The 12,230-nt window shown below is 34.3% G+C and overlaps 1 pseudogene; it reads left to right on the top strand.

Moving 5' to 3' along the window:
• LOC133557227 (proteasome activator complex subunit 4B-like) overlaps positions 1 to 12,230 on the top strand; it is a 199,170-nt pseudogene that overhangs the window by 37,369 nt on the left and 149,571 nt on the right.

The raw sequence follows: 12,230 nt of genomic DNA, 5'->3' as shown, positions 1-12,230 counted from the left end.
ATCTTTCACGGCAGCTTTGTGTTTTTAGTCAATATTGCAACGTTTACCTCATAAAAATTTAATTTTTTGCTCTTTGGTCCCACTTTTAATGTTTTTTAAAATTGAAAAAAATATATATATATTTACAAAAAATTAATTGCACGCCCAAAAAATACCAAAAATTATTTCAAAGTGAAATATTTGATGTGAAGTAATTGGAGCCTTAAAAAGGTCCTTAATTCATACCAATATTGATTCTAATTCATTATTTTTTTTAAGACTAAAACATATGTCACGGCAGCTTTGTGTTTTTAGTCAATATTGCAATGTTTACCTCATAAAATTTCTATTTTTTGCTCTTTGATTCCACTTTATATATATATATATATATATATATATATATATATTTAGAAAAAAAATTTAACTGCGGGGCCAAAAAAAAGTATGATATGCAATATTTTCTCCCCAAAAATTATTCAAAGTGAAATATTTGATGTGAAGTAATTGAAGCCCTAAATAGGTCCTTAATTCATACTAATATTGATTTTAATTCATTATTTTTTAAAGACTAAAACAGCCTGCACGGCAGCTTTGTGTTTTTAGTCAATATTGCAACTTTTACCTCATAAAATTTGAATTTTTGTGCTCTTCGATTCCATATTTTAATGTTTTTAAAAAAAATATTTTTAGAAAAAATTAACTGCGGGGCCAAAAAGAAAGTATGATATGCAATATTTTCCGGCAAAAATTGTTCAAAGTGAAATTTTTGATGTGAAGTAATTGGAGCATTAAATAGGTCCTTAATTCATACTAATATTGATTCTAATTCATTATTTTTTTTAAGACTAAAACATCTTTCACGGCAGCTTTGTGTTTTTAGTCAATATTGCAACTTTTACCTCATAAAAATTAAATTTTTTGCTCTTTGGTCCCACTTTTTAATGTTTTTTTAAATAAAAAAAAATATATATATTTACAAAAAATTCATTGCACGCCCAAAAAATACCAAAAAATAATTCAAAGTGAAATATTTGATGTGAAGTAATTGAAGCCCTAAATAGGTCCTTAATTCATACTAATATTGATTTTAATTCATTATTTTTTAAAGACTAAAACAGCCTGCACGGCGGCTTTGTGTTTTTAGTCAATATTGCAACTTTTACCTCATAACATTTTAATTTTTGTGCTCTTTGATTCCATAATTTAATGTTTTAAAAAAATATATTTTTAGAAAAAATTAACTGCGGGGCCAAAAAGAAAGTATGATATGCAATATTTTCCGGCAAAAATTGTTCAAAGTGAAATTTTTGATGTGAAGTAATTGGAGCCTTAAATAGGTCCTTAATTCATACTAATATTGATTCTAATTCATTATTTTTTTTAAGACTAAAACAGCCTGCATGGCAGCTTTGTGTTTTTAGTCAATATTGCAACGTTTACCTCATAAAAATTAAATTTTTTGCTCTTTGGTCCCACTTTTAATGTTTTTTAAAATTGAAAAAAATATATATATATATTTACAAAAAATTAATTGCACGCCCAAAAAATACCAAAAATTATTTCAAAGTGAAATATTTGATGTGAAGTAATTGGAGCCTTAAAAAGGTCCTTAATTCATACCAATATTGATTCTAATTCATTATTTTTTTTAAGACTAAAACATATGTCACGGCAGCTTTGTGTTTTTAGTCAATATTGCAATGTTTACCTCATAAAATTTCTATTTTTTGCTCTTTGATTCCACTTTATATATATATATATATATATTTAGAAAAAAAATTTAACTGCGGGGCCAAAAGAAAGTATGATATGCAATATTTTCTCCCAAAAAATAATTCAAAGTGAAATATTTGATGTGAAGTAATTGAAGCCCTAAATAGGTCCTTAATTCATACTAATATTGATTTTAATCCATTATTTTTTAAAGACTAAAACAGCCTGCATGGCAGCTTTGTGTTTTTAGTCAATATTGCAACTTTTACCTCATAAAATTTGAATTTTTTGCTCTTTGCTTCCACTTTATGTATATATATATATATATATAGAAAAAAAAATTAACTGCGGGACCAAAAAGAAAGTATGATATGCAATATTTTCTCCCAAAAAATATTTCAAATTGAAATATTTGATGTGAAGTAATTGAAGCCCTAAATAGGTCCTTAATTCATACTAATATTGATTTTAATCCATTATTTTTTAAAGACTAAAACAGCCTGCATGGCAGCTTTGTGTTTTTAGTCAATATTGCAACTTTTACCTCATAAAATTTGAATTTTTTGCTCTTTGCTTCCACTTTATGTATATATATATATATATATATATATATATATATATATATATATATATATATATATATATATATATATATATATATATATATATATATATATATATAGAAAAAAAAATTAACTGCGGGACCAAAAAGAAAGTATGATATGCAATATTTTCTCCCAAAAAATAATTCAAAGTGAAATATTTGATGTGAAGTAATTGAAGCCCTAAATAGGTCCTTAATTCATACCAATATTGATTTTAATTCATTATTTTTTAAAGACTAAAACAGCCTGCATGGCAGCTTTGTGTTTTTAATCAATATTGCAACTTTTACCTCATAAAATTTAAATGTTTTTGCTTTTTGGTTCCACTTTTTGTTTTATATATATATATATATATATTTTTTTTTTTTATGAAAAAAATTAACTGCAGTGCCAAAAAGGTTTGATTTGCAATATTTTCTCCCCAAAAATATTTCAAATTGAAATATTTGATGTGAAGTAATTGAAGCCCTAAATAGGTCCTTAATTCATACTAATATTGATTTTAATTCATTATTTTTTAAAGACTAAAACAGCCTGCACGGCAGCTTTGTGTTTTTAATCAATATTGCAACTTTTACCTCATAAAATTTGAATTTTTGTGCTCTTCGATTCCATATTTTAATGTTTTTAAAAAAATATATTTTTAGAAAAAATTAACTGCGGGGCCAAAAAAGAAGGTATGATATGCAATATTTTCCGGCAAAAATTGTTCAAAGTGAAATTTTTGATGTAAAGTAATTGAAGCCTTAAATAGGTCCTTAATTCATACCAATATTGTTTTATTTATTTATTTGTTTTAAAGAAAAAATGAACCGCGGGCTGCAAATGGCCCATGTCTGCACTTTTGACAGCCCTGTATCAGTCGAACTTTTTAGGCGTGGTGATGCCGTACGTGATGACTGTGACAGAGATGACGCGGCTGACAGTGCGGGTCAGCCGGTGGCCTCCAGCATGGCCGCGGCCCGGCTTTGCTCAACTCAATTATCCGTGACACACTTTCCCCCTCACTTGCCCTGATCCCCGCTTGATTAGCTGCCTTCCGCCCCGGCGTGGCCGTCTGGACTCAGCAGCAGATTAAAGTCACCAAAGCGCGTCCATGACAGCACATAATCAGTCCCATCTTCTCTCCGGGCTTCTCCAGGCGGCGAGCAGTCAGATATGACCGTAGGTGGCGGTCAGTCCACGGCGTGTGGGGCCGTGCTGGTCCCTCAGCGGGAGCTGCTCTACAACGGGCTGCTGCCTTACTCGGACCGGCTGGACCGGGAGGCCTCGGAACTTTTGGCGGACATCAAGTGGAATCTGTCCAGAGCTGTGCTGCTTAGGGAGCTTTGGCCCGGGGTTGCCTTCTGGACCAGGAAACTATTCTCGTAAGCACTTTCGACAATATTTGGTCAATCTTTTTCAATGAATTCTTCATAATCGGCTCGCTAAGAAACTACTTTTTTTTTGCTAGCTAGTTTCCGCTAAATCAACACAAGAATCCAAATGAATTGAGTCTTTTTTAGTAGTTTATTAAAACCATCTCATTTAAATACGTTTTTCTGCAAGCCATTTTGTCCACCGCAAAATTATATATATCAATGATAAATTGAAATTATGAAGAAAAAAATATAATTCGAAATTATGAGATTAAAAATCAAAATTAAGAGATTAGGAATCTAGACAGTAGGAATAACAAAACAAAATTAAAGCTGCAAGCAGCGTTGGTCAGGTCCGCCTTTGGCTGCTGCCCCCGAGACCCACGGCCGGATAAGCGTTAGAAGACGCCTTGGAGCCACTATTTTGAGAATCTAATGCATTGTGAAAGTAATGCAGTTGTTGTATTGAAGTGAAAATAACAAACTTCCTGTTCCTAAACTTCCTAAAGTATGTTAATTATTAAAATGTAGGTCTAAGTGAGACCTACATAGTGTTTTTTGTTTCATGTCTCTACGACATTCCTACCGGAAGTTACAAGCAGTTTTGTCTGTGTTTTCTTCCTAGGAGCAGTTTGTCCGTGTTGTATTCCTAGGGGGGCGGTAGAGCGCAATTTTGAGTTTTGAGGTTAGGTTTTTTCATCAGATCGCAATTTTTGCCAGACCTGATGTGTGTGTCAAGTTTGGTGAGTTAAGAAGCATTTTAAGGGGGTCAAATAACAGCTCAAAGAGGCAAAAATGACATTTTTTAGGAGACTTTGCACAGGGGTTCTTTGAAGGCGCGTAAAATCAAAAGCTGAGAACTTATCAAAATCAGTTCTATACTTTTAATCAGAAGGGTTCAATCTCTCTCCTGTGCGAGTTTGAAGCCAAAACAACAAACACACTCAGAGGAGATAATGTTTGAAGAAAGGTGACCGGTTTTTACAAAACTTTTGTTTTGAAGAGGGGATTGCAAACTTCCTGTTGATTTTTGTTGGGGGTTGTCAATCTATGAAATGTAGGTCTAAGCGAGACCTACATAGAGGTTTTTGTTTCATGTCTCTCCGACATTCTTACCGGAAGTTACAAGCAATTTTGTCTGTGTTTTCTTCCGAGGAGCAGTTTTTTCAGTGTTTTATTCAAAAATAGCGCTAGAGCGCAATTTTGAGTTTTGGGGTTTGGTTTTTTCATTAGATGGCAATATTCGCCAGTCCTTATGTGTGCACCAAGTTTGGTGACTTTTGAAGCATTTTAAAGGGGTCAAATTACAGCGCAAAGAGGCAAGAATTGCATTTTTTGCGAATAATTTATTTTGAAGGGTTTTTTGCCAACTTCCTGTAGATTTTTGCTGAAAGAAGTGAGTGTATGAAAATTGGGTCTAAGTCAGACCTACATAGGAGTTTTTGTTTCATGTCGCTATGACATTCCTAACAGAAGTTACATGCAGTTTTGTCTGTAATTTTTTGTCCTAGGGGTCGCTAGAGCGCAATTTTCATTTTGGGGGATTGGTTGCTTAATATGTTGGGAAGGTTTGCTATAGCGACGTGTGTGTCAAATTTGGTGAGTTTTGAAGCATGTTAAGGGGGTCAAATTACAGCGCGTAGGTGCGGAATAATAATAAAACACAGCAGTTTCAATAGGGTCCTTGGCCCATGGCAAAGGACTCCTGTGGAGTCCTTTGCCATGGGCCAAGGACCCTAACCTAATTATGGGATAACAAGTCATAATTACTATTTTAAAAAGTGGGAATCATGAGATAATGTCGAAATTATGAGATCAGAAATCAAAATTAGGAGATTCCATCCATTTACTACCGCTTATTTCCTTTGAGGCCGTGGGGGGCGCTGGTGCCTATCTCAGCTACAATCGGGCGGAAGGCGGTGTACACCCTGGACAAGTTGCCACCTCATAGCAGGGCCAACACAGATAGACAGACAACACTCACACTAGGAGATTAAGAATCTATATTGTAGGAAAAGTAAAACTAAATTATGGGATAACAAGTCATAATTATGATGAAAAAAAGTCGGAATTATGAGATAAAGTCGTAATTATGAGATTACAAATTAAAATGAGGAGATTAAGAATCTAGAGTAGAAATAATAAAACACAATTATGGGATGAAAAGTCATAATTACGATTTTAAAAAAAAGTCGGGTTTATGAGGTAGTCGAAACTATGAGAAATAATTGAGGTAAAAAAAATTGAAATTAGGAGATTAAAAATCAAAATTACAAGATTACGAATCTAGATTGTAGGAATAATAAAACACAAAGGATAAAAAGTCATAATTATGATTTAAAAAAATCGGAATTATGTGATTAAAAATCTAAATTAGGAGATTAGGAATCTAGATTGTAGGAATAATAAAACAAAATTATGGGATAAAAAGTCATTATTTTTAAAAATCGGAATTATGAGATAAAGTCGAAACTATGAGAAATAGTTATGAGGTTAGAAAAATATTTGAAATTATTAGATTAAAAAACAAAATTAGGAGTGTAGATTGTAGGAATAACAAAACTAAATTATGGGATAAAAAGTCATAAATATGATTGTAAATAGTCGGAACCATGAGGTAAAGTCAAAATTATGAGGTAAAAATGTTTTCAAAATTACGAGATTAAAAATCAAAATGAGGAAATTAAGAATCTAAATTGTAGGAATAATACAACAGTTATGGGATAAAAATTCATAATGAAAAAAATCTGAATTCTGAGATAACATTGAAATTATGAGAAATAATTATGAGGTAAATGTATTCGAAATTATGAGATTAAAAATCATAATTACGAGACTACGAGTCTAGATTGTAGAAATAATAAAACACAATTATGGAATAAAAAGTCATAATTATGATTAAAAAAAATCGGAATTATGAGAGTCGAAATTATGAGGTAAAAGAATAATTTGAAATTATGAAATTACAAATCAAAAATAGGAGATTAAGAATCTATATTGTAGGAATAATGAAACAAAATTATTGGATGAAAAGTCATAATTATGATTTAAAAAAAGTTTAAATTATAAAATAAAGTTGAAATTATGAGAAATGATTAAGAAGTAAAAAATCCAAATTAGGAGATTATCAATCTAGAGTGTAGGAATAATAAAACACAATTATGGGATAGGTCATAATTTCGTTTAAAAAAAAAAAAAAAAGTCGTAATTATGAGATAAAGTTGAAACTATGAGAAATAATTATGAGGTAAAAAAATTAATTTGAAATTAGGAGATTAAAAATCTAAATTACAAGATTACAAATCTACATTGTAGAAATAATAAAACACAATCATAGGATTAAAAAGTAATTATGATTAAAAAAAAATGGAATTATGTGATTAAAAATCAAAATTAGGAGATTAAGAATTTAGATTTTAGGAATAATAAAACAAAATTATGGGATAAAAAATCATAATTGTGATTTTAAAAAATCGGAATTATGAGATTAAGTCGAAACTATGAGAAATAGTTATGAGGTAAGAAAAATATTTGAAATTATTAGATTAAAATTCAAAATTAGGAATCTAGATTGTAGGAATAACAAAACAAAATTATGGGATAAAAAATCATAAAGATGATTGTAAATAGCCGGAACCATGAGGTAAAGTCAAAATTATGAGGTAAAAAAATTTCAAAATTACGCGATTAAAAATCTAAATTAGGAGATTAAGAATCTAAATTGTAGGAATAATAAAAAGTCAGAATTATGATGAAAAAAAGTCAGAATTATGAGAAATAATTATGAAGTAAAAAAAAAAAGGAATACGAAATTATTAGATTAAAAATCGAAATTATGTAGATTGTAAAAATAATAAAACGTACACTTAAAAAAATGAGCGTTCAGCTAACTGTGAAATGTAATTTTTAGCTTAATTTAATTTTTTGATTGTGTTTTATTGTAAGAAGTACGGTAATTTAAAAACAGCACTGCTCTTCATTATGTTTTGATTGTAAAAGGTACAAAAAAAATATGTAGAACGTCCGGTGGGCCAGATTGAAAATCTTAATGGGCCGCATGAGGTCCGCGGGCCCTATTTTGTTTTCACGCCAACATTTTGACACCATGTCAACTTAGCCGCGTTTTTGTCAATATAGCTAAACGGGAAAGTGATCATCTGATTGGTCCGGCCCACTGGTCACATGACCTCTCCTTTCCTTCCCCTCCAGGTTTCTGAAACTCTACGGCAGAAGGTTCAGCAAGGACGATCATGTTCTGTTCATCAAGCTGCTGTATGACTTGGTCACCATGCCGGACCTGGAGCCCCACATGATGCAGAACTACGCCCGGCTGCTCATTCAGCTCCTCAAGTGGGTGCGACAATTGTGTGTTCAACCCAACAAACCTACAAACCCCGGTTCCATATGAGTTGGGAAATTGTGTTAGATGTAAATATAAACAGAATACAATGATTTGCAAATCCTTTTCAAGCCATATTCAGTTGAATATGCTACAAAGACAACATATTTGATGTTCAAACTGATAAAAACAATTTTTTTGTTGCAAATAATCATCAATCAATCAATCAATGTTTACTTATATAGCCATAAATCACTAGTGTCTCAAAGGGCTGCACAAACCACTACGACATCCTCGGTAGGCCCACATAAGGGCAAGGAAAAACTCACACCCAGTGGGACGTCGGTGACAATGATGACTAGGAGAACCTTGGAGAGGAGGAAAGCAATGGATGTCGAGCGGGTCTAACATGATACTGTGAAAGTTCAATCCATAATGGATCCAACACAGTCGCGAGAGTCCAGTCCAAAGCGGATTCAACACAGCAGCGAGAGTCTCGTTCACAGGAAACCATCCCAAGCGGAGGCGGATCAGCAGCGCAGAGATGTCCCCAGCCGATACACAGGCAAGCAGTACATGGCCACCGGATCGGACCGGACCCCCTCCACAAGGGAGGAGGGGACATAGGAGAAAGAAAAGAAGCGGCAGATCAACTGGTCTAAAAAGGAGGTCTATTTAAAGGCTAGAGTATACAAATGAGTTTTAAGGTGAGACTTAAATGCTTCTACTGAGGTGGCATCTCGAACTGTTACCGGGAGGGCATTCCAGAGTACTGGAGCCCGAAATGAAAACGCTCTATAGCCCGCAGACTTTTTTTGGGCTTTGGGAATCACTAATAAGCCGGAGTCCTTTGAAGGCAGATTTCTTGCCGGGACATATGGTACAATACAATCGGCAAGATAGGATGGAGCTAGACCGTGTAGTATTTTATACGTAAGTAGTAAAACCTTAAAGTCACATCTTAAGTGCACAGGAAGCCAGTGCAGGTGAGCCAGTACAGGTATATATGTATGTATATATGTATATAAAGGTATATACAGTACAGGTATATATGTATGTATATATGTATATAAAGGTATATACAGTATAGGTATATATGTATGTATATAAAGGTATATACAGTATAGGTATATATGTATGTATATATGTATATAAAGGTATATACAGTACAGGCGTAATGTGATCAAACTTTCTTGTTCTTGTCAAAAGTCTAGCAGCCGCATTTTGTACCAACTGTAATCTTTTAATGCTAGACATGGGGAGACCCGAAAATAATACCTTACAGTAATCGAGACGAGACTTTAAAAACGCATGGATAATGATCTCAGCACCCACCTGTTCCCAATTAGCCTGCACACCTGTGGGATGTTCTAAATAAGTGTTTGATGAGCATTCCTCATTATTGATACATCTTCAGCATGGCATGGCTGGTAGAGCAGCCGTGGGCGTACGCGTACCTCTGGGAGTACTTGAAGGTATGCCAAAGGGTACGTTAGATTTTTTTTTTTTAAATATTCTAAAAATAGCAACAATTCAAAAATCTTTTATAAATATATTTATTGAATAATGACCTGGGGCTCAGCGAAGCCGGCGGCGTTTTTGGGTGTTGTTGATAAATGGCTTTCATTTTGCATAGTAGAGCTTTAACTTGCACTTACAGATGTAGCGACCAACTTTATTTAGTGACAGTGGTTTTCTGACGTGTTCCTGAGCCCATGTGGTGATATCCTTTAGAGATTGATGTCGGTTTTTGATACGTCTGAGGGATAGAAAGTCACGGTCATTCAATGTTGGTTTCCGGCCATGCCGCTTACGTGGAGTGATTTCTCCAGATTCTCTGAACCTTTTGATGATATTATGGAGCGTAGATGTTGAAATCCCTAAATTTCTTGCAATTGCACTTTGAGAAACTTTGTTCTTAAACTGTTTGACTATTTGCTCACGCAGTTGTGGACAAAGGGGTGTACCTCGCCCCATCCTTTCTTGTGAAAGACTGAGCATTTTTTGGGAAGCTGTTTTTATACCCAATCATGGCACCCACCTGTTCCCAATTAGCCTGCACACCTGTGGGTTGTTCCCAATAAGTGTTTGATGAACATTCCTTAACTTAATCAGTATTTATTGCCACCTTTCCCAACTTCTTTGTCATGTGTTGCTGGCATCAAATTCTAAAGTTAATGATTATTTGCACACAAAAAAAATGTTTATCTGTTTGAACATCAAATATGTTGTCTTTGTAGCATATTCAACTGAATATGGGTTGAAAATGATTTACATCCAACACAATTTCCCAACTCGTATGGAAACGGGGTTTGTACATCACCTTTTCTTTTAACAACACTCAATAAACGTTTGGGAACTGAGGAAACTAATTGTTGAAGCTTTGAAAGTGGAATTCTTTCCCATTCTTGTTTTATGTAGAGCTTCAGTCCTTCAACAGTCCGGGGTCTCCGGTGTCGTATTTTACGCTTCATAACGCGCCACACATTTTCGATGGGAGACAGGTCTGGACTGCAGGCGGGCCAGGAAAGTACCTGCACTCTCTTTTTTACGAAGCCACGCTGTTGTAACACGTGCTGAATGTGGCTTGGCATTGTGTTGCTGAAATAAGCAGGGGTGTCCATGAATAGATGGCATCATATGTTGTTCCAAAACCTGTAGGTACCTTTCAGCATTAATGGTGCCTTCACAGATGTGTAAGTTACCCATGCCTTGGGCACTAATGTACCCCCATACCATCACAGATGCTGGCTTTTGAACTTTGCGTCTATAACAGTCTGGATGGTTCGTTTCCCCTTTCGTCCGGATAACACGATGTCGAATATTTCCAAAAACAATTTGAAATGTGGACTCGTCAGACCACAGAACACTTTTCCACTTTGCATCAGTCCATCTTAGATGATCTCGGGGCCCAGAGAAGCCGGCGGCGTTTCTGGATGTTGTTGATAAATGGCTTTCGCTTTGCATAGTAGAGCTTTAACTTGCACTTACAGATGTAGCGACCAACTGTATTTAGTGACAGTGGTTTTCTGAAGTGTTCCTAAGCCCATGTGGTGATATCTTTTAGAGATTGATGTCGCTTTTTAATACAGTCCCATCCAAGGCAGTGGTCCCCAACCACCGGGCCGCAGAATAATGTTTTATTAATTTTTCTTTAAAAAAATAAAAATAACATTTTTTATTTTTTATTTTTATTAAACCAACATAAAAAAACACAACATACACTTACAATTAGTGCACCAACCACAAAAACCTCCCTCTTTCATGACAAAAACATCCCTTTTTCATGACAAAGAAAAAAAATAAAAATAGAATCGTTACTGAATCATACAACGTGAGAATGGAGATTTGAATTCGAATCGATTTTTTTCCCACACCCCTAGATAATATACTGTTTTAATGGACTGTTTTATTAAAGTTCAAAAGGTGTGTGACTATGCAATTTCAAGCAGTACATATAATTTTTCTGTCAAAATGCAAAAAAAATCAATTACATTTAGTGAGAAAATATGATGTACTTTATTGACACATATCGTCAGCATGGCATGTTTGGTAGAGCAGCCTTGCCAGATCCCTGCCGTTGTGTCCTTGGGCAGGACGCTTCACCCTTTCCCCGCCGGTGCCGCTCACACTGGTGAATAAATGATGGGTGGTCGGGTGGCGCTTGCATCAGTCTACCCCAGGGGTTCTCAAATGGGGGTACGTGAGATTTTTTACAAATATTCTAAAAATAGCAACAATTCAAAAATCCTTTATAAATATATTTATTGAATAATACTTCAACAAAATATGAATTTAAGTTCATAAACTGTGGGGGAAAAAAATGCAACAATGCAATATTCAGTGTTGACAGCCAGATTTTTTTGTGGACATGTTCCATAAATATTTATTTTTTTGAAAATAAATGTTTAGAATTAAGTTGATGAATCCAGATGGATCTCTATTACAAGCCCCAAATAGGGCACTTTAAGTTGATGATTACTTCTATGTGTAGAAATCTTTATTAGGGTCCTTGGCCCATGGCAAAGGACTCCTGTGGAGTCCTTTGCCATGGGCCAAGGACCCTATTGAAACTGCTGTGTTTTATTATTATTCCGCACCTACGCGCTGTAATTTGACCCCCTTAACATGCTTCAAAACTCACCAAATTTGACACACACGTCGCTATAGCAAACCTTCCCAACATATTAAGCAACCAATCCCCCAAAATGAAAATTGCGCTCTAGCGACCCCTAG

The sequence above is a fragment of the Nerophis ophidion genome, linkage group LG08, assembly GCF_033978795.1.
Source record: "Nerophis ophidion isolate RoL-2023_Sa linkage group LG08, RoL_Noph_v1.0, whole genome shotgun sequence".
NCBI lineage: Eukaryota > Metazoa > Chordata > Actinopteri > Syngnathiformes > Syngnathidae > Nerophis > Nerophis ophidion.
This window is presented reverse-complemented; position numbering and strand designations above follow the sequence as displayed.